Source organism: Myotis davidii, unplaced genomic scaffold (assembly GCF_000327345.1).
Source record: "Myotis davidii unplaced genomic scaffold, ASM32734v1 scaffold497, whole genome shotgun sequence".
NCBI classification, from domain to species: Eukaryota; Metazoa; Chordata; class Mammalia; order Chiroptera; family Vespertilionidae; genus Myotis; species Myotis davidii.
Window position 1 is genome coordinate 916,048 of NW_006288434.1, and position 20,830 is coordinate 936,877.

Here is a 20,830-nt window from a genome sequence, read left to right on the forward strand (position 1 = left end):
GGAAATGCAAAGATGTTATTTATGTATCAAGAACACTTCAAGCTAACACAGTCCAGTTATGGTACCAAAGCTCCACCTTAAAAGTTCTAGTTAAAAATCACTAATATTGGTTGCTCTAAGGATCGCACTATGCATCTTAATTTTTCACTATCTTTTCAGACTTTGTATGAATTACTACAAGAAAGATGCAGGAACTTTGTAATAGTACAGTTGCATTTCTTTATCCTCTTTTCTACTTTTATCATATATATTACATCTATATACATTTTTTAAAAAATGTTTTTATTGAATTCAGAGAGGAAGGGAGAGGGAGAGAGAAATAGAAACATCAATGATGAGAGTCATTGATCAGCTGCCTCCTATTACATCTCCCATTGCAGGAGGATTAAACCTACAACCTGGGCATGTGCCCTGACCGGGAATTAAACCATGACCTCTTGTTTAAGAAGTCGACACTCGACCACTGAGCCATGCAGGCCAGGCTTAGGGGAGCTTTTACTGTAACCAGTTGATTTTGCCATGGGAGCAGGGTATAGGACAAGAAAAAATAGTCTGTTATCTATTTTTCTGGGAGCATTATTTATTGACAAAATTTGACACTGTATCCATTTTCCAGCATGAAATACTTGAAGGAAAAGGTCACTGCAAAGTTAGGTCCAAAGAAAATTAATCTCAAAACCATTATCCTTTAGCTTAAATTTCTCAATTAAGCTTATACAGTACAAGCAAATTAGGCAAATTCTATAACAATTCAGTATCTAAATAGCTTTACTTCCCATCCTTATACAAATGAACAGAAATAATAATAATAATAAATGGTACATTTCATGCAGTATTTTATAACTCAAGGACATATCTTTCCAAACCATAAATAAGTACTTTGCCTTCAGCCTACTTTTTTGTTGTTGTTGGGTTTATATGTGCCCTAATTCTACATGAGAATGCCAACTGAAGTAAGGGAATGAGATAGAGAACTTTTTCACTCTGTTTATGTGGTATTCTGTTCTACAGAGGGTAAAGCTTTCATCTCTTAATCCAGTATCCACTTAACTACACTATAGAAGATTTATTTTGACCCCCCTCTTGTTTCATAAGGAGCTCAAAAGTCTGCAGCAAATTTTGCCACTTTTGTTATAATGTTTTTCTGACACCTCCCCCCACAACCTAGTTCTTCTCTCTCTCCTCCCCACTCCCCCAGCCTCATTTTCATATGGACACAAAGCATTGGGATAAAATGATGGTTCATTATAGTAGTACAGAGCTCTTATCTTCATCCGGCAAGAGTCATTTCCTTCCAAAGATTGAAATGCAAATGTGAAAATTAATGATAACTGCATTATCTGATAGCAGAGATAATACCAATTCACTGTCAGAGTAATACACAGTCATTCTACGATTTCCTCCGCTTCTCAAAATATTCTTCTTACTGTCAGACTATATCTATGGTTAACTATGTTTCATAGGTTTCTGTTAATTTACTTCAAATGGCATTTCCCAGATCTTATATCTACCACATTTTCCCAATCAAAAAGGAAACGAAATCAGAACTGTAATCTCCAACCCCTCCTTTGGATGAACTAGTAAGGAGAAGAAAAAAAAAAATCTGTATCATTAGTGTGTGCTTCTACCTCACAGTGGTCTTGTAGCCACCATTCCACTTTCTGCAAAACACTCCCATCTTCTTAGTTTAATTTAAGGCACAAAGCAGAACTAGCCTGGTCATTTGAGTGCATCCATAATGTTAAACAGCAACTGAATGAGGTGACTTGTTTATGATTTCTTGACCAATTTTTAGTCCAGATGCAACAAGTACACATGTATGATTTTATGCTAGACAACTATTCCTGCAAAGTATTTACGTTAAAATTTCTTACTGAATCATGATTTCACTCTATCTGAATAGAACAGAGTTAATGTCGCCCTACGGTGACGTCTATGTAACAAAATTATTTTGCAAAGTTAATTCACAAGTACAAGTGTTTAATGAGGACTTATCATTAAACGGGCATTGTAAGGGCTACAAAAACACAACTGCCAAATGATCCTAAAAGTCATATTAAGAGCTATTTATTAAACATGTATAAAGCTTTGAGCTCTTCTGTTTACACAGAAAATGTCAATAATGATGTAGATATTATTATTATTATTATTATTAGCCCCATTTTATAATTAAGGAAACTGAGGCCTTGGTGAATTAATAACTTATCAAAGCCACACAATTGATAAGCGACAAGGTCACAATGTAAATGGAAGAAATGTTTTTGGTTTTCTCCACTCATACACTCTCCAAAAATAATTTACCTCATGGAAAATCAGACTTCCATGAATCAATCTGTAATATATAATATAAAAGTTATTTATAATTGTATTCTACTAATTCATCAAAGTCAATGAAGGTTATTATTTTCGTTTGCATTTTTATTAAAATATCCCAAATATCTAACATATAAATATCAAAATCTACTTAATAAAATACATGCTTATCTTGAAAAGTTCATGTCAAAGAATCTACATAACTGCTTGCCCTAAATTTTATATCTGTGTATATTTGCATTAATACACATGTACTTATTTGCATAATTTGAGTTACATGTTCCTTTAATAGAGCTCCTGGAAATTTCAATTATAGCTGCTGTAAGTCTGATGGCGAGACCTAAATTTACTCAATATTAAACCAGAAAAAACAAATTATTCAGTATTCCCAAGTGTAAGACGAAGTAACAATGTTTATAATAACATAACCTAGAGAATTAGCATTCTTAGAGTTAATATAAGTAAGATGTGACTTTTATGGTGATTCTTTCATAGTGATAAATCATGAATTTATAACAATTTTTCTGAATTCTCTTCCCCAAGTCTCCTTCTAAATCTAAATACGTAAGTTAATACTCTAGACTAGTGGTTGGCAAACTCATTAGTCAACAGAGCCAAATATCAACAGTACAACGACTGAAATTTCTTTTGAGAGCCAAATTTTTTAAACTTAAACTATATAGGTAGGTACATTGTTATTAACTTAATTAGGGTACTCCTAAGGCTTAGGAAGAGCCACACTCAAGGGGCCAAAGAGCCGCATGTGGCTCGTGAGGGGAAAAATCATTAACATCTGCTGAATCCCATGCTCTTCCAAGCTCTGTGCTAGATACTTTATATCATCCCTTTCATATTTCACCCTCATAACGTTTCAATGCAGTTACTATTCTTTCCATTTTACAGATAAGGAAACTGAGGCCTAGCTGTTCAATATGCCTGAGCTCACAAGGCCCCAAGCATCAATGTGTGAACTCAAGCACAGATCTGTCTGACTCTTCAATTCATACCTTTTCTTCTATAGTTTAGGCCATTCCCTACTTCCTAGCTGGACATACTTAACTAGTGCATCAATGAGTAACACAATGAGTAGCATCAATGCAACACAGGAGTAATTAAAAGAGGTGAAGGAGAGAAATAGCATCAAGAGTGTGGGCAGCATCATACACCACCTTTGGACTCCCCCCTAGCACCTTTCAAAATTATTAGTACACAATAACCATTTATTGATGGATTAAGTGTATAAGAATATTGGTAAACTGAAATACTGCAAGGGTGATAAGACATGAAACTTGTGAGGGTAATAAAAGGAAAGAAGAGATATTTAATGTAGCAGAAGTGATAGAAGCGAAGTACAGGCAAACACAGATGAAAAGGAGAAAGACTGGTTAACAAGTACCAATGAATTAGGTTCATATAATTAAACATTAAAGAATTTCACACCACAGAACTGGTTTCAAATGCAAGGTGATTTTTGCAAAAGATGTTTAGGTCCCACCCAATCCTAAGAGTGAACAAAGGTCTAAGCAATTACTAAATGTACTTTTTAGTTGAATAACAAACAAAGGGGAAAAAGTTTTCACTGTAAAGCTGGCATTTGATAAAAATAGAACACTTCAGATAGGAGTTGATTCATTATTGAAATGAGCCATCAAGAAAGGTTGTGGAGCCGTCTTCAATCAAACTCTTTAAAAATAAGATAAATCCTAATCTATCTTAAATGATGTCAGCTCTATGCCTCAAATTCTTTAGATAATTTCCTTGTCCTTTTATTCTGTCTATTTTTAGAGAAAACCGCCTATCTTAGAGTGACTGTCTGAATTGGGGGGGAGGGCATCAACATTAGGAGACCTTGAAGTCACACCTGGCTCATTACCTCATGTCTTAGCTAATAATTTGTGGTTAAATTCAAAAGTAGATGCATTTTTGTGCAACCACAGATACTACTATTGGGCTTTTAAAAAATGCCGAGAAGAATTTTAAAACGTTCTGCTTCAAGACGCAACAATTCCAAAGCCATAATAATGATCACGTGCATTTTATGTGTATACTTCTTACAAATTCCATAATGTGATTCTCTGCATTTGACAACTGGGAATACAGGCACAGAGATAGTAAGCAAATTGCTAAAAATGACCCAGCAAATTAATGGCAAATCCAGAATCTGAACCTTAAATGCTTAGAATCCAGAGCTATTTTCTAACATGCTTGGAAACGGTCATTAAAACCTGGATAATTTTATCTCAATACAGTTGGAAAATGCCAATAATGTTTTGTGAAGAATAAAAATCTGAGTAAAGCCCTAACTGGTTTGGCTCAATGGATAGAGCATCGGCCTGCGGACTCAAGGGTCCCAGGTTCGATTCCGGTCAAGGGCATGTACCTTAATTGCGGGCACATACCCAATAGGGAGTGTGCAGGAGGCAGTTGATCAATGTTTCTCTCTCGTCAATGTTTCTAATTTTCTATCCCTTTCCCTTCCTCTCTGTAAAAAAATCAATAAAATATATATTTTTAAAAAATCTGAGTAAAAGTATTGATATAATCTCTATTTATATAATTGCAAAAGTAAAAAAAAGTCCTCTATACTTTCTCCTGATTAAAGGAAAGACATAAATATTCTACCTTAAAAACATAAATATCCAACTGTCTTTTGTTGAACCTCATCAAAAAGTTTCAAATTAATTAAACTTTTTTTTGCAAAATAGGGGAAAATGTTTTATCAATTTTACTGTACATGTTAAAATTTTTCTCATACACATACCTGCTTAAAGACATACATTTTTCTTTAAAGTTTTTACATATTCATATGTGTCACACAAAAAGAACATTTCTCCACTGTCAACGAAAGAAAATGTTCATTAAATCAGACAGATTAAATTAATTTCACTTAAAAGTGAAAAATCATATCCTGAATGAAGTTATACTTTAACTGACTCCTCAGTATATTTTGTACATTTTTAATCAAAGGCAGTCTTCCCTGAATTGAAAAGACAGAATTATGCAATAAAGGTCAGAATGCCAGAAGCCCACATTTCCTTTTAAACTCTTAAAAACTGTGGTTTTATGGTACTTTATATACATAATACACTAGAGGCTCGATGCGTGAAATTTGTGCAAAGGGCTCGGCCCTCACAGCCGCACAGCTTGCCTCAGCCCTTGCAGCCAAGGCTTCGTCCTGAAGGTCGTCCAGTAGGACGTCCGGAAGGTCATCCAGAAGGTCATTTGGCTATCTGGTCTAATTAGCATAGTATGCTTTTATTATTATAGATTTTCATCCAAAATCTTGTGTAACATTATGCTATGGTACATAGAATACAAACATGTGTGTGTCTCATGAGTAATATTAGAAATGACATCCTAATAATCAGATAGTGTATCTTCATTTTTGTTTGCATTTTATTTTACAGCAGCTGGTTTCAGAAAATTCCTACCAGAGTTCCTCTCCTCTTCACACACAGCGGAGAGCAAACTGCAGAGTCACACAAGGCTGAAAATGTGATTGAAATGTAGGGATCCCTCTTAATGAAAAACGTTACTGCTTTGAAAATTGTGGCGAAAATCACTTCTAAACTCACTCATATTCTTAAGCCCTATGACATAATAGTCTGCATTTATAAATATACCACCAACTGTAAATTACATTGGCACCAAATACAAAGGTGTTGTTTTTCCACAGGGTTTTTATGAACTTTATATATTTATATACAATTATATTGGTGTTTTGGAGTATTTTGGTCAGTTTTTGTTTTTCTTGAAATGGTAAGATGTCAGGATCTTTAAAATTAAATTTAATTTTCATTCATGAAAATGAAAATGTTGCCAAAACCTTGGCTCTAAGTGAGGCATCTGTTGGAATTTTCTAAACTTCTAAGTACATATTGAGACTCTATAACTTACAATATGACTACACTGAAAATTTTTCTTTGAAGTATTATTATGTATTATTATTATTACTGTTTTGAAGCTTTAAAAATATGCCCAATTTGAATACAGATTTAGCATAAAGATTTCAGTTCAAAGAAAAAGCAAGTAGAGTTGACTAATTCTTCTATGAGTATGAATGAAAACAAGATGAAGACTTCAAGCAAAGGTAAAAGATAAAATTTTCTTCAGATAATGATGTTTATTTAACCTCCCAAGTAACCAGTATATAAACAAATAACTTTTTTAAGGTCATGAAGAGTTTATGACCTAATTATAATTTGAGAAAACCCAGTGAATTTCTGATAGTAGCAACAGGTGGTTGCATTTTAAAGTTTCTGTCCTACCTGGTCCATCCCAGTCACCCGTCTCCACTCCAGGCTGCCCTGGCTTCTCTGGCTGCGTGTCCCCATCTGACTCCGCCGTCTCCTGGACGCCCTCTTCATCACCTAGGAACACCAACACACAGAGAGGAAGGGAAATGAGGATTTAAACTTGACATTTAAGTCCTTGTAGCGGGATGTGCTTAGAATATGTCTAATTTTATATTCATTACATGTATTGTCACTATACTGACAATGTCCATGAATACTCATTTTGATATCTATTACAGCTTGATAATAAACAAAACCAGCATTATTCATTAATAAGTAAAGTTAACTGCTATAAACAATAAAGAGCATTCCCATAAAATTTTTCATTTGAAGTTATTAATAGTCTATACAAGAAGGAAAATTAAAAAGCAGTGTGTAATTTTTATAATACCTTCAATACAGAAAATCTTAACTCACTTATTTCTGAGTTATAGTTTTTATAGAGGCAAGATGGAAAAGACAAAATTAAATATCATAGAAAAGACATATTTATGTTTGGGGTTGAATATAGGTTATTTTAAAGAAGATTTTATTTTTTCCCCCAGCTTTAGGCTTGCTAAAACTAGGCCACATTTACTTTTTAAACGGGTCTAGAAAAGGCTATATTTAAATGATTAGAATATGTGATGAGCCAGTGACTCAGTCCTCACAATGCAAGAAGCTATATAGAGAGGTATCCTTGTAATACAGTGAGTACAGCCAGTCTGGACAGTTCCATGCCTTCATTTTCACATAATAAAAGAGAAACATAATACTTTTTGAGCACAAGAACAGACAATACTGTGGTGAAGGCCTGGGGTGGGGAGTGGGGGGTGGGGAGCAGGTGTGAGCGACAAGGGGTCCATGGGGAAAAAAAGGAAGACATCTGTAAGACTTTCAACATTAAAGCTAAATTAAACAAATAAGTATAATTATGCCAAAGGAGGAGAAACACATTAACAAGGCAAGCACATTTTAAAAGTAAAAATATAATTTTAAAGTAATTTTATTTTAAACCAACAATCAGAGCAGTCCATGAATAATTCCAATGAGACAATTAAGAGACAGAAATACAGAGCCCAGAAGCATAAAATGACATTGACCAGGAAGAACCTATTATGACTAATTTTGGACTTCTACCTTCATAGTGAAGTCAGTGAGAAGCACTAGGTTATTTCAGTGGGGGACTGATACGACCATGCAACATACGTTCAATAATCTATATAATAAAAGCCTAACGGACCATTACAGTGGAATGACCAGAACGACCATTCACTATGATGTGCACTGACCACCAGGGGGCAGACGCTCATGGCAGGAGCTGTACCCTGGTGGTCAGTGCACTCCTACAGGGGGAAGTGCTGCTCAGCCAGAAGCCAGGCTCATGGCTGGCGAGCACAGCAGTGGTGGCGGAAGCCTCTCTCGCCTCCATGACAGCGTTAAGGAGCAGCGAGCCGAGCAGTAAGGAGCAAGGGGTCCTGGACTGCGAAAGGGTGTAGGCCAGGCTGACGGACACCTCCCCGCCCCCGCCCTGCTACCGCCCAGTGCACGATTTTCATGCACCAGGCCTCTAGTTAACATATATTTATTGAGTTTCTATAAACACCCTTTTTTTGGTCTGGTCTTTGACTTTCTCTTTATTCATTCCATAACAACATTGACTCATGTCTCAGATAACCTTGTCCGAAATTTTTGTGAGACTATAGTTCACTCTACTCTGAAATATTTTATTAGGTAAATTACTTATTTGGAAGAAGAAAGAAACTAATGACAAATATAGTGAGAAACAAGTATGTTTGGAAAACTATATCAGAATCGTCGAATATATCAGAATCACAAACATGAGAAGTAAAAAGTTTTCATTTGAATCTGTACAAGTTCATCTTTATTGAACAGAAGTGATGTACATCCTTATGAATTGATAAAAATACTACATTTTGATTCCTAGGCGCTGTGTTGAGCATTAAGACCACAAAACAAAGACTGGCCCTCTTCTCACCTAACTTGCAGACTAGGACAGAGACAAATCAATAGATTGCAACCGCGCATGATGAGTGCTTTGATGGGAGCGTCCATGATATACGAGAGGCACACAGGCATGACACCTGACATGGACTTGGTGCAGTCGAGGCTTCCTAGAGGAAGGAAGCAAAAACATACCTGACATTTTGCAGGCTTGGTCTTAGAGGAAACAACTCTACAGGTATAATGTCCCAAGACTCCATTTTTCAGGTTAAGAATGAATAATCCCTTAGGAAAAACATTATAGTAATTCCATTGTTGTGGCAAGAAAAATGGCAGCTTAGAGGTGGTTAAACTTAAACCATTTCAAAGATATAAGAGTTGTGTCCAGATGAAGTTTCAAGATGCCAAAGAGAAAGAGAAAAATATTGCTATCGTATGATAGTTAACTGAACAAAGTCCTTTCCTTCATTTGATATAGGCTGAATTTACCCACGATTATTCTCATCCAGTATGACTAGGAAAAGAAAATGGTAGAATGACTACAAATCTCAGCAGACCTTCGATGCACAGAGAAATCTGGTCAATAACTCAACATGAAAATTCTATAGTTCAGCTTATTAAGGGCTTGATTGAACTAGTAATTTCATAAAGTAAAATAAGTTCATTAAATGTCACTTAACGGTCAAATCAAAACTATAGAGCTTAGCTATGGTAAATTGTGCTGCTATGAACATAGGGGTGCATATATCTTTTCTCATTGGTGTTTCTAGTTTCTTGGGATATATTCCTAGAAGTGGGATCACTGGGTCAAATGGGAGTTCCAGTTTTAATTTTTTGAAGAAACTCCATACTGTTCTCCACAGTGGCTGCACCAGTCTGCATTCCCATCAGCAGTGAATAAGAGTTTTTTCTCCACATCCTCTCCAGCACTTGGTTTGTTGATTTGTTGATGATAGCCATTCTGATAGGTGTGAGATGGTACCTGATTGTTGTTTTGATTTGCATCTCTCAGATGATTAGGACTTTATGCATGCCTATAAGCCTAACCAATGGACACAGACACCAGGGGGGTGAGGGTGAGGGTATGAGTAGGGGGGTAATGGGGGGGATAAGGACACATATGTAATACCTTAATCAATAAAGAAAAAAGAAAAAATATTTTAAAAAAACAAAACTGTAGAACTTAGATTTCAACTTGTGCCAACATCTGGAGCAATGCTCGGTATTGATAATCTTGATTCATGGGATGCTTCGCTCCAATTTGTTTCAAAATGCAGCACATATAATTAGAACTACTGAAAAGAATTTCAAAGTATTTAATGAAGCACTGTGGAAATAGTTGATTGTAAACAATTAGCAGCTCAAAAGAAATTGCATTTATTTAAGCTATTTATGAAACTCGGTGTTAAATACACACACACACACAGACATATACACACACATCCATATATCTTCAATAAAAATAAATCCTGAGAAAAGAATAGTTTAAAGTTTCTGCCTGATTATTTAGTGGTGTTTTCTCAAAGAAAGAATGCAAAAAAAAAAAAAAAAGAGGGAATGATGACCCAAAACACAAGAATGTCAAATAAAATTCTATTTTTTAGTGTAGAAAACAAAATGGGTCATAACTAAATGTATATTCATCTCAATACCTGCTATATGCCAGACACAGAAATCATAAAGGTGAATAAGACAGAGATCATGTCACGAAGCTCAGATTCCACATTAGACCTACACTCGGCTACTACCTTGCATACCACACAGCACTAGCTGAACACTTTATGGCATCACTTCAACAACTCTGCCATATACTAGCACCCTTGTAGGCCAGAGGAGCACACCAGAGGCAGGTAAGTGGGAAGATGCCCAGCACACTGCTAGGAAGTGGCAGGGCCAAGAACTGATCCTGAGCCAGTCTGAATCCAAAGACCACACTTCAAGCCATAATTACAGTACAGAGTTTATTAGATTTCAAACAACAAAGAGCAAGATGGGATTTGGATAGTGGTTTTCCCCATAAATAAGCCTTGTTTCTTCATTATGCTGCCATATTAAAATGAAATGTTTAATGGATTTAATCTTTATAAGCGTTACTTTACGTGGGACTCAGTAAAACCAACTACACAGAGATGCTTAATCAATAACCATTGCTCACTGACCAGTGAGGTAATTAGATTTTGGTTTCATTCTTTTTACTGTAATCTACTGCAATAGCATTATATTCATTAATTAACTGCTTTCAGCACACTATTTCTATTTAATAACTAAAATATGTCACATGTTTCAAGTTTTACAGCTTTCATCTTCTAAGTTTATCTCAAGAAACTAGCTCTTATTTTTATGGTAATGTTTTACCTAATTCATTCTTAATCTTCTTACTAATGAAAAATAAAAGTATTAAAAATAATTTAATCTAATATGAAATCTCTGAATTACTTTCAGGAAACACTATTTTCCTTCTCAATACAGGTTTCTTTCTTATCAATATACTTACTCTCATGGAAAGTGTATAAACAGAACTTCATTTTGATATCAGCTCAATTCAAGCTTCTACTCGATTTGAATGGAAATGACTGTACTGACCTGTGTTCTTTTTTACTTCTATTCATTTTTAGTTTGTAAGTTTGAAATCAGCACTCCAGAGTAGCTTATGAAAAAAAAAATGGCATGACAATTAACAGCCAACATAGTAATAACAAATTTGTTAAGATACTACTTCGAAAGCTTTTTTGGTAAGAAAAGGAAAGGGAGAAAAGGATGCTAGACAGAGAATTATCAAGAGACCTAGGAATGCATTTGACATTCATTCATGTACTTGCTAAAATCCTTTATTCACATCCTTTCATACAGAAATTTCAGTGAACTTTTAGCAAAGCACAAACACATTTAATGGGATAATCACTAAATACGTTCAGAAACGGACTCATATAATGATGAAACGGAACAAACGCCAAGCAGTAACAAAATCTATAAGATTTCTAAAATTATGGCTATGGAGTTAATGGTTTCCCATTGCGAGATTAAACTCTTTTGTTGGTCTTTTAAAAGATATCATGCATATTTTATGGGCCCTTCCATTTTTCTTAGTCTAGTTTTCAGAATCAGTGAGACCCCTCTAGGAGGAAACTGAAGGTGTTATTGAGCAATAGAGTCCACAGCACACACGACTGGGGGAAATGAACTGGAATAGAGTCTTTGAAACACATGAAACAGAATCTCAAAATTCCATATTAGGTAGTGTTGGCAAGGTGATCAAAGCCAAGGGCTCTCCTTGACTGGCAAAAATCATTTCAAAAACGCGAGCAAACATCTTTTCACCAAAAGTTAGATATTCCTGTCGGAATTCAAGATGCGCCACAGTCTGAGACAGTCGCATCTTCGGCACAAAATAACAGGAGTGCTTGAAAGCAGTCAGGCAAGCAAACGGCCTTTCTCAACCTTGCTCTTTTAATCCGTGTAGTTCCTATCAAGAGTAACCTCTTATAGAAATGCTCGTACAATATAACTATTGAACTTTCTTGACTAGGAATGCTACCGTCGCTGTTAGTCATCCCTGTAATGTATTTTGCAATCAGCTAAATCATCAAAGTATTTTTTAACAATGAACAGTTCAGAAGTGACAGATCGACTTTCTTGTTCACAACTGCTTATCAGAGAAAAGATATCACATATGTTTTCCAGGTGCTTCCTATAGTTAGGGTACCTTCACAGAAGCCGCTCATGAAAGATAAGGTCATAAAAGAGATGAAAAATGTGAGCTTCATACACTTATGGTTTTATCATCAGACAAGATAGCTTTGGTTAAAGTACTTTAACACTCAAAAAAACAGAAAACCACAGCTCATACTGAAGGGCGAGGACATGCAAGTTTAAGATTCAGTTTGTGTTTGCTTTGCCTAATAGCCTCACACTGTTGTTTGGCTTGAAACAATTGTTTGGTTACCCATTAGCCAAACAAAAGTGTCAGGTTAAATGAACTGTGCATTGCTAAACTGTAGACAGAGTTAGATTTCCAGATACACAAAATAAAAACATGGACTGATTTTTTTTGCTCATACCTAAAAGGAATCTAAACATTTCAACTGAAAAAAAAAAAACAGGTTTATTATTCTGTGGATTCCTACTATAATGGTCTCTGACTCAAGTCTCCTTTTCAATTGCTACAAATGTATAAGAAATGCAAGTTTGGGTTTTTTTTGCCAAGTTCGGGATACTCAGCACACAATGAACTTTAAAAAAAAATGCATGTGATTTCCTTGTACCTTATATAACAGCCTTTTCATAATCTAGAATATGAACAATTAAGCAGATTCAAAAAATAGATTCCATACATGTTCAGACCCTGCATGAGGGAACAATCCAGAAACAGTTGATGACAGAGGTTCCAGGGCTAAATCTTATTTTGAAAAGAAACTCAATCTGTACACCCAACGGGTGACTATTGCAATCTGTGGCATTTTACTATCTAGTCTGTAAGGGAAAATTCTTGAAAATACCAACATGTATGGTCATGATCGCATTTAAAAGTCACATTAAAAGTACTGCTAACTTAGGAAGGAAAACGCGATTTATAAACTCTTTCTGCAGTCCTGGACATTTATCCTTGATGTCAATATCTTCCTTCATGTGAAACGAGTTTCTCTCAAACCTTCAGTCCCCTGAAGACCTGGAGCGTAAGGGAAATTTCCACTGAGTTAAAATAAGGCAAATTCTCAGCAGCATATCATTCAAAGAATTCAATTTTTATTCCTCACTATTTCTCTCGGCGAGCTCCTGCCAAAATCACATATATAAACAAGTATGGGGGAAGGACATCTTATTTTGATGATGTTTCTACAATATGTATTTGAAAGTTTACATTTAAATAATTTATTTTTTTTCTCCCGCCCTTAAAAAAAATCACACAACAACAAATAAAGAAACCCCCAAAACACTGCAACTACTATATTCCATTTGGAGGAGGATTCTGCACAATTAAGTCATCTCTTGTTCCAAAGCCATGTCTGGGAGCCTGTAGATGAGGATGTGATTTATCTATGCATCTACCTGCTATTCCATGAATCAAGAAACCCCGAGGTCCTCATTTTGCTGGCCTCAGTCATCTAGCATTCACTTCCGGAAGTCATCATCACCACCAACAACAAAAAGTAAAGCCAATGGCCTAACTGGTTTGGCTCAGTGGATAGAGGGTCGGCCTGCAGACTCAAGGGTCCCAGGTTCGATTCCAGTCAAGGGCATGTACCTTGGTTGCGGGCACATCCCCAGTGGGGAGTGCAGAAGGCAGCTGATCGATGTTTCTTTCTCATCAATGTTTCTAACTCTCTATCCCTAACCCTTCCGCTCTGTAAAAAATCAATAAAATATATTTTTTTAAAAAAAGTAAAGCCAAATCTCACCATCTCTGAAATTGCCTCCTCAACAAGCCGACCTAATCTAACAGAAAAATCAAACCAGTTAGAGAAGGTTTATTTGAGCATTGTTTTCCATATAAACTTACTCTTTAGTCTTTTCCTTTTTAACAACATAATTCATTTCCAGAGAGGCTATTGCTCTCATAATCCATCTGAGGATATGATTCATAACCAATCACTCATTACCACAGAGTTTCATTAATACAATACAATTCGCTTATCTTAAATGGACTGTATGTAAGCCATATATCCAGAATGCTAAGGACAATGGAGAATGCATGCCCTGGCATGTTCTGGGGCAGCAGCCAACAATGACTTTGGTCGATATCTAAATGCCCTTTATCCAACACTGGTTCACACACCTAATAAAGAATGACTCTCCGAGCTCACAGATAGGGGATCCCATTCACTTCTTCTGATAAACCCTGTTTTTGCGACTGCTTGACCATTGAAATTCTATCTCGCTCTTTTATTTTCTCTCTCTACTATGGCTTAGGGCCGTGGTCGGCAAACTGCGGCTCGCGAGCCACATGCGGCTCTTTGGCCCCTTGAGTGTGGCTCTTCCTAAGCCTTAGGAGTACCCTAATTAAGTTAATAACAATGTACCTACCTATACAGTTTATATTTAAAAAATTTGGCTCTCAAAAGAAATTTCAACTGTCGTACTGTTGATACTTGGCTCTGTTGACTAGTGAGTTTGCCGACCACTGGTTAGGGGAAGCTCAAATCTGCATTCAATGTTTCAGCTTTCAAGATCTTTATCTTCGTCTCTTATGCCCCCTCTCATTATTTCCTGCCTTTCACCCTATGCTCACCGTCCTTACTGATCTCTTAGGCCCATACCTCTCTCTCCTGGGTCAACTCACACCACAGCGCCCCTTCTCTCTTTGCAGGCTCACCAGGCTCTCGCCAACCTCGTGCTGTTCCCTCTACCTGGGACCCTCTGACTTCTTTTTACCTAGTTGCTGCCTACTCAGCCTTAGATGCCAGCTCAAGTGTGCCATCCATAGGGACACTTCCTCCGAATATCCTCACTAGGTCCAACCACAGAGCACCACTTGTGTGCCTATGTTATAATTTAAATTCTACAATAGCCAGAACCTTCCCTGTGCCTACTCCCATGGCATTCACAGCATGTCTCACAGTGTCTGATACAGTAGGTGTACAATAAATATGTAGGCCATTGGATAAAGCCTGCATGTGGAATGGACTGATGGCCACAATGCTTTGAGTCATTAATGATCCCCCCACTCAAGCAAAAATAAAAATGGTGCCTTCTGCATAAGCTGAAAACTCTCCATCGCAACCAATGTAGAGTTGGCATGTAGCTACCTGATAAAGACCGCATGGCCCAGCCTGTCTTTTAGTGAGGTGGACCACTACTTGAGACTGTGTTCTGGACCATGGGGTATAAGTGGGAAAGCCTGTTCTTCCAACTGGATCTAATATGTACTAATGAAGTTTTCGTATCCGTGGGGATAAAAGTCTTCCAGGTCACATCAGCCTCATCCCAACTCAGATCCGTATCTAGCTCCACCACCAGGGATCTTCCAAGTCTGTTATCACAAGACCCACTCAGGCTTTCCCACAAGGTCTCCCCACATCGCCTCCTCCCTCAGGGCCAGCGAGAGGTCCTTGGCTGCTGGAGATAACACAGAAAAACACAGATAGTATCCACAGCATCGTCTAGATTTTCAGAAACGTGGGAGAATTTTTTCTCCTCTCTGTTTTAATTTTTAACTCAGTACTCTCGGGAGTATGTGTGCTATCTTTAGGCTCAGGTAAACGCAGAGTGATAACAGAATTGAAATTAAAATTCCTACTCTAAAGACTGAGACATTTTAGAAATCTTATTCAAGGTTTTCTAAAAATTAGGAACTTGAAACCAAACATAATATTTTTTAAAATATTTTTATTTTTATTGATTTCATAGAGGAAGGGAGAGGGAGATGGAGAGAAACATCAATGATGAGAGAGAATCCTTGATCGGCTGCCTCCTGCACGCCGCCCTACCAGGGATCGAGCCCTCAACCCAGACATGTGCCCTTGACCGGAATCGAACCTGGGACCCTTCAATCTGCAGGCCCAGCCTCTATTCACTGAGCCAAAGCAGCTAGGGCCAAATGTAACATTCTTGATCATTGCTGTTAGGAGACATGTTTACAAAAGATACTGACAAGGATTGATTCAGGTTTTGTGGGGCCTGAGGCTTATACAATTTAGGAGATCCTCCTTAAAAGAAGAATACAGAGTCATCATTACAAAATTGGGCGCAGCGGTATGAAAGAAGTCTTTACAGGCGAGGAATTTTAGATCTACACCACACTACATTATATTCTTAGGCCTATCACTCAATATAATAATATCTAAACTAAACAATTTTTAAATAAACGTAAAAGGTGAATGAGTCGATCTAATATTTATTTGATAATGTTATGCATTTTACATAAATTTTCAAAATTTCTTCCTTTTATTAATGACCTGATTCTTTAAGGCCACCTTACAAGTTCCCCCAACACAACGGCCAGTTATTACAGAGAAAACACCCTTCATTTTTAAATTGGGTTTCTCTTAGGATATAAACTATTTTCCCTGTTCATTTTCCCCCCAGTATTACTCAATGTGTTTGCAGAATTGTTTCTTGTTAGGAGTTAGAGTATTTTGGTATTCCATTTAGGAGTCCTCCCCTAGGACAGGCTATAGGAAGCCAGGACACAAGAATTAAATGAGGCAGATACTTGGTGGTGAATAGTTTCCGTAATAGAATGATGCACATTACTACAAGGAAGCTTGAGAATGAACACACTGTTACCTTAATCAGCCCCAAATCAATGTTTTCTCCACTTCTTATTCATATTTCCTTATCTCACTTGTGCATATATTTCCCCCCACTTACTAGATGAGCGTATCTTTCAGAAACAAGAACATTCTTTATATATTCCCTTCTGCCTTTGTTTGTGTGTGGTCATATGAGGGCAATCGCAGACATCTATGCTAATAAAATACAACCAGAAATAAAAAACATGAGCTTTCAGTGTTAGTTAACTAGCCTGGACCATAACTTGCATTGAAACAAACAAACAAAAAAAGTTTATCTAAAATCCTAAGTACAGTGCCTTGTGCTAAGTCTAAGGCAACAACAGAAATTACATCAAATCCCATTGTTAAATAGGTAGGCGGGGGAAAGTGTTTCTTGCACATCTGTACTACAGATTTCCAACGTGATAAATCTCTATCTTTGAAAAATAGCCCTTAAAAAGAACTTCCTTTCTCACTGTCAGAAAAATATAATCACAGCCTCCTGTCTGTGCAATTCCACTTTCCACATCTGCTCTGTGCGTAAGGCTCGGTAAGATACAGCCACTGTCAAGTTTCAGAACAGTTCCTTGTCTAATCTTTCTACTTCCCCAGATCTTCGATACAGAACCTGTTAGAATGTATTGCTTACTTTTCCAGTTCCTATGTTTATCTCACGTCCACTCTTACCATCTGCTGCACTGCATTTCCTTCAGAAAAGTGAAAAGTTTTCACAGTGCCCAGAGCGTTCCCTGCAAACAATGCCCTATTCCCCTCTTCCTTCCTTCCTTTCTCCACTTTTTATTTGGTCTTATTTTGTGTGAAGGTCAAGCTGTGTTAAAGAGTTCACTTAGCAAACTTTTTTCTGCAGCGCTGAAATTCCTACCCGAAGAGTTTGGATGGGTATGTAAACATGTTTGCCACTTATTACTGGCTTCTGTCCAAACGTTTTGGTTTGTCCCTGCTCATTTGAATTACCTGAAAACAACTTCGCAGTAAACAAGCAGTGAGGAATTGTGGCTTTATTTCATGCCACCCAATCAGGGTAATTTCGTCATCCAGTTAGTATAATAAGCCTAAAGAGCTTGCAATATAACTCTCTCATTCTATCAAAATACCAATTCTACTCACTGCTGGTTAATTCATTAAAGAAATGCCAAAATGATAGAAATCATCTAAGCACATCCTTTACTCACTTGCTTTAACTTATTTATTTATTGTTTTTTATAAATGCCCTTATTCTTGACCGACACATCAAACATGCATGTATAATTACAGAATTCCAGGTTAAAAATACCTTGAAAAGCGAGTTTTAGACCTCATACGGCCAGGCTTCCTCAGATGTGTTCATCTGCTTCTACAAGGATTTTATAATGATGGACATCAGAACACGGAATTAGTTCTCTATTTTTATCAGTACAATCACCTAAATTTTCATTCGGGATTAACCTTTAGTAGTTTTGTGACTTTGGACACGTTACTGAACCTCTGGAAGTCACAGGTGAAAACAACATCTACCCTGCAGGGCAGTAAATTGATTAGAGATGATACATGTGCAGCAAGATGTCGGACTTTCAGGAGCCATCAGCAGGTGAACGTTGTTATTACCATCATTATAATTCTTATAATTGGTAGGCAGTTTCCATGTCAATCTCCGGAATCTTACAGGACTATGAAGAAAAAAAAAAAGCTGAACCAGCAATCTGCATGTGCTATCAGTATCTCCTTCAGTGGCATCACACATTCCGGTATTTTCCCCCGATCTTTGCAGAACAACAAAAAGTGGCTGGATATATGACTATAATTAAATTCTTCTGACCACAGATGTCCACATTCCCCTTTACACTGTCTAGGCCAACCAGAGATAAAGATGAGCCCATGAAGTAAGAAAGGGGCAAATGCTTTAACACTGACTGCTGCTTCTGGAATGATCATCAAGCGTGGTGAAACATTTTACATACTAACAAGACAATATGAATTTTATATTAGAATATTAAAGGCTTTGAAAGTCTTATTTGATTTAAACCTAAAAAAAAATTCTAGGATGGGACCAATAAATTATTTTTAACTCACTTATGATGTTTAAGGTCATAAAATAGAGGAGACAGGGCTAATTCCAAGAGAACAATTTCTCTAAAATTGATTTCTAAGATCAATTTTATCTCAAATCATAATGTGACCAACAGTCAAATTCAGGTTTGTTAACTATGTTAATTCTATATAATTAAAGTAATTTAGCTTTCCAGGCTTCCTTAAAGCTACTCACATTTTAAACTGTCTTTTAAATAGAAATATAAATTAATAATTAGCAGATATAAATGACTGTCAAACATTAATGTAGATCTGCATGATATGTATATATATGTGTATATACATATATGTAATTTCAGCAAATAAAATTGAAAGAACCATATTTTTAATTTAAAATAGCTATTAGTATTATTATAATTTAATTAAAACTACTTTCTTCATTCAATCTGAAATATCACAGAGAAAACAACATAGCGATAAAAGGCCTTACAAATAAGTGGTTCTCCTTTACAGTGGTCAGCAAAAATTAATGATTAACTAACTCAATATCTAGCTGAAAAGTGAAAAATTCAATTAGTCATGCAGATGTCTGATTTGCAAACAGATGTTCTGATATCCAGATGTTCTGATTTGTATACATAACAGGAGATTGAATTCTTACTCTTCTCCTGATTTCCAACATTGTTGGGAAAACAACAAACCTACACTAAATTTTACAGGTCAAAAAAAATGTTCTTACACTTGCAAAATCCTTAAACATAAAACCAAAAAGACAATATTTTTGAATGGTAAAAATGGCTTTATATTCACTTGCAATTTTTATTATTAACATCAATGAAGCTGGTATAAAATAAGGATGTAACTAAAACTTAGGCAAAGACCTCTTGACATCCTATATGTCAGAGAGAAGCAGAATAAAACACATTTGATTACAAAATGAAACTGTTTCACAAATTATAAAATAACTCTATAATTATGTATTTTGTCAAGTTTTAATATGTTTCGATAATGTCTAGCAGATTGCACAGTGGAGATCTATTGATGATCAGCTCACGGAAGAAACAATGGATTTAGTTTATGATATGCCAAAAAGGGGTATAATTATCATACATGATTCATATAAATGATATCATCATGAGTCATTTCAACAAGGCATAAAATCAATCATTTCAATTTTGTTGAAATTGTTATGATGGTGTATCTGCAAACCGAGATGAAGTAAACAGACCAAGCTTGATCTGACCTTTACATACTCAAACTAAGTCATGGACAAAACTGGCGCACCTTCCAGTTCCATCAACACCAAGAAAATTCTGACACCCCTCTCTCTCTCTGAGAATAAATTGCCATCAAATGCTCCCTCATTTTTCCCAGAATGGCAGTTTAAGAAAAAAAAATCAATCTGATTCCAAAGAAAAACTGTTTTTTGAGGATTTTAAGGTGGCCATACACGAATGAAAGTACAGTGTCAGAAGGTTTAACCTCATGAGATAAAAATACCAATAAGATACTTATAGCCTTTATTTCTATTTTCAAACATGAACTCATTTTCACTTTGTGTGGCTGGGTGAAGAGAAATTTACATATTTTTAAAAGAACTACTGAATCCAGGAGAACAGAGGGTTTGCCAAGGAACAATAATGTCATGTGGAGGGAGGGGGAGGCAGCGGGGAAGGGAAGGGAGGTCCGTGCCAAGCAAAGCTGGGGGCTGTTCAATCAGCTCTATCAGGGCTCCATCAGTGTCTCCACTCCAGCCAAATCCAGAGGAAACAAGGAGTCAAAGATTCAGGTCAATAAGCTTATAGGCGATTTGCACAAACAGCTCCTCCAGCAAGGTAAACAACAAAGTCATATTGGCTTTTCTTTTTCCCTCCTTCTCTTTGAACTCCCTGGTCCTAACACTCTGGAAATGTCAATGTTATATGCAAGAATTTAAAAAGCTCAGCTTCTTAATCCCGTTCAGAAAAAAAAAAAAGGGACAAAGTGCCTGTAAAGATCTCCTTCCTTATTGAAATCAAAGCAATTGTGGTAGAGCCTCTT

General features: G+C 36.4%; 1 protein-coding gene across 1 annotated transcript in view; it reads right to left on the reverse strand.

Moving 5' to 3' along the window:
- ZFPM2 (zinc finger protein, FOG family member 2) overlaps positions 1–20,830 on the reverse strand; it is a 331,407-nt gene that overhangs the window by 303,434 nt on the left and 7,143 nt on the right. The window contains exon 2 of the mRNA XM_006760253.1: positions 6,582–6,683. The gene's annotated coding sequence lies outside the window, so the exon portion shown is untranslated. The remainder of the gene's footprint in view (positions 1–6,581; positions 6,684–20,830) is intronic.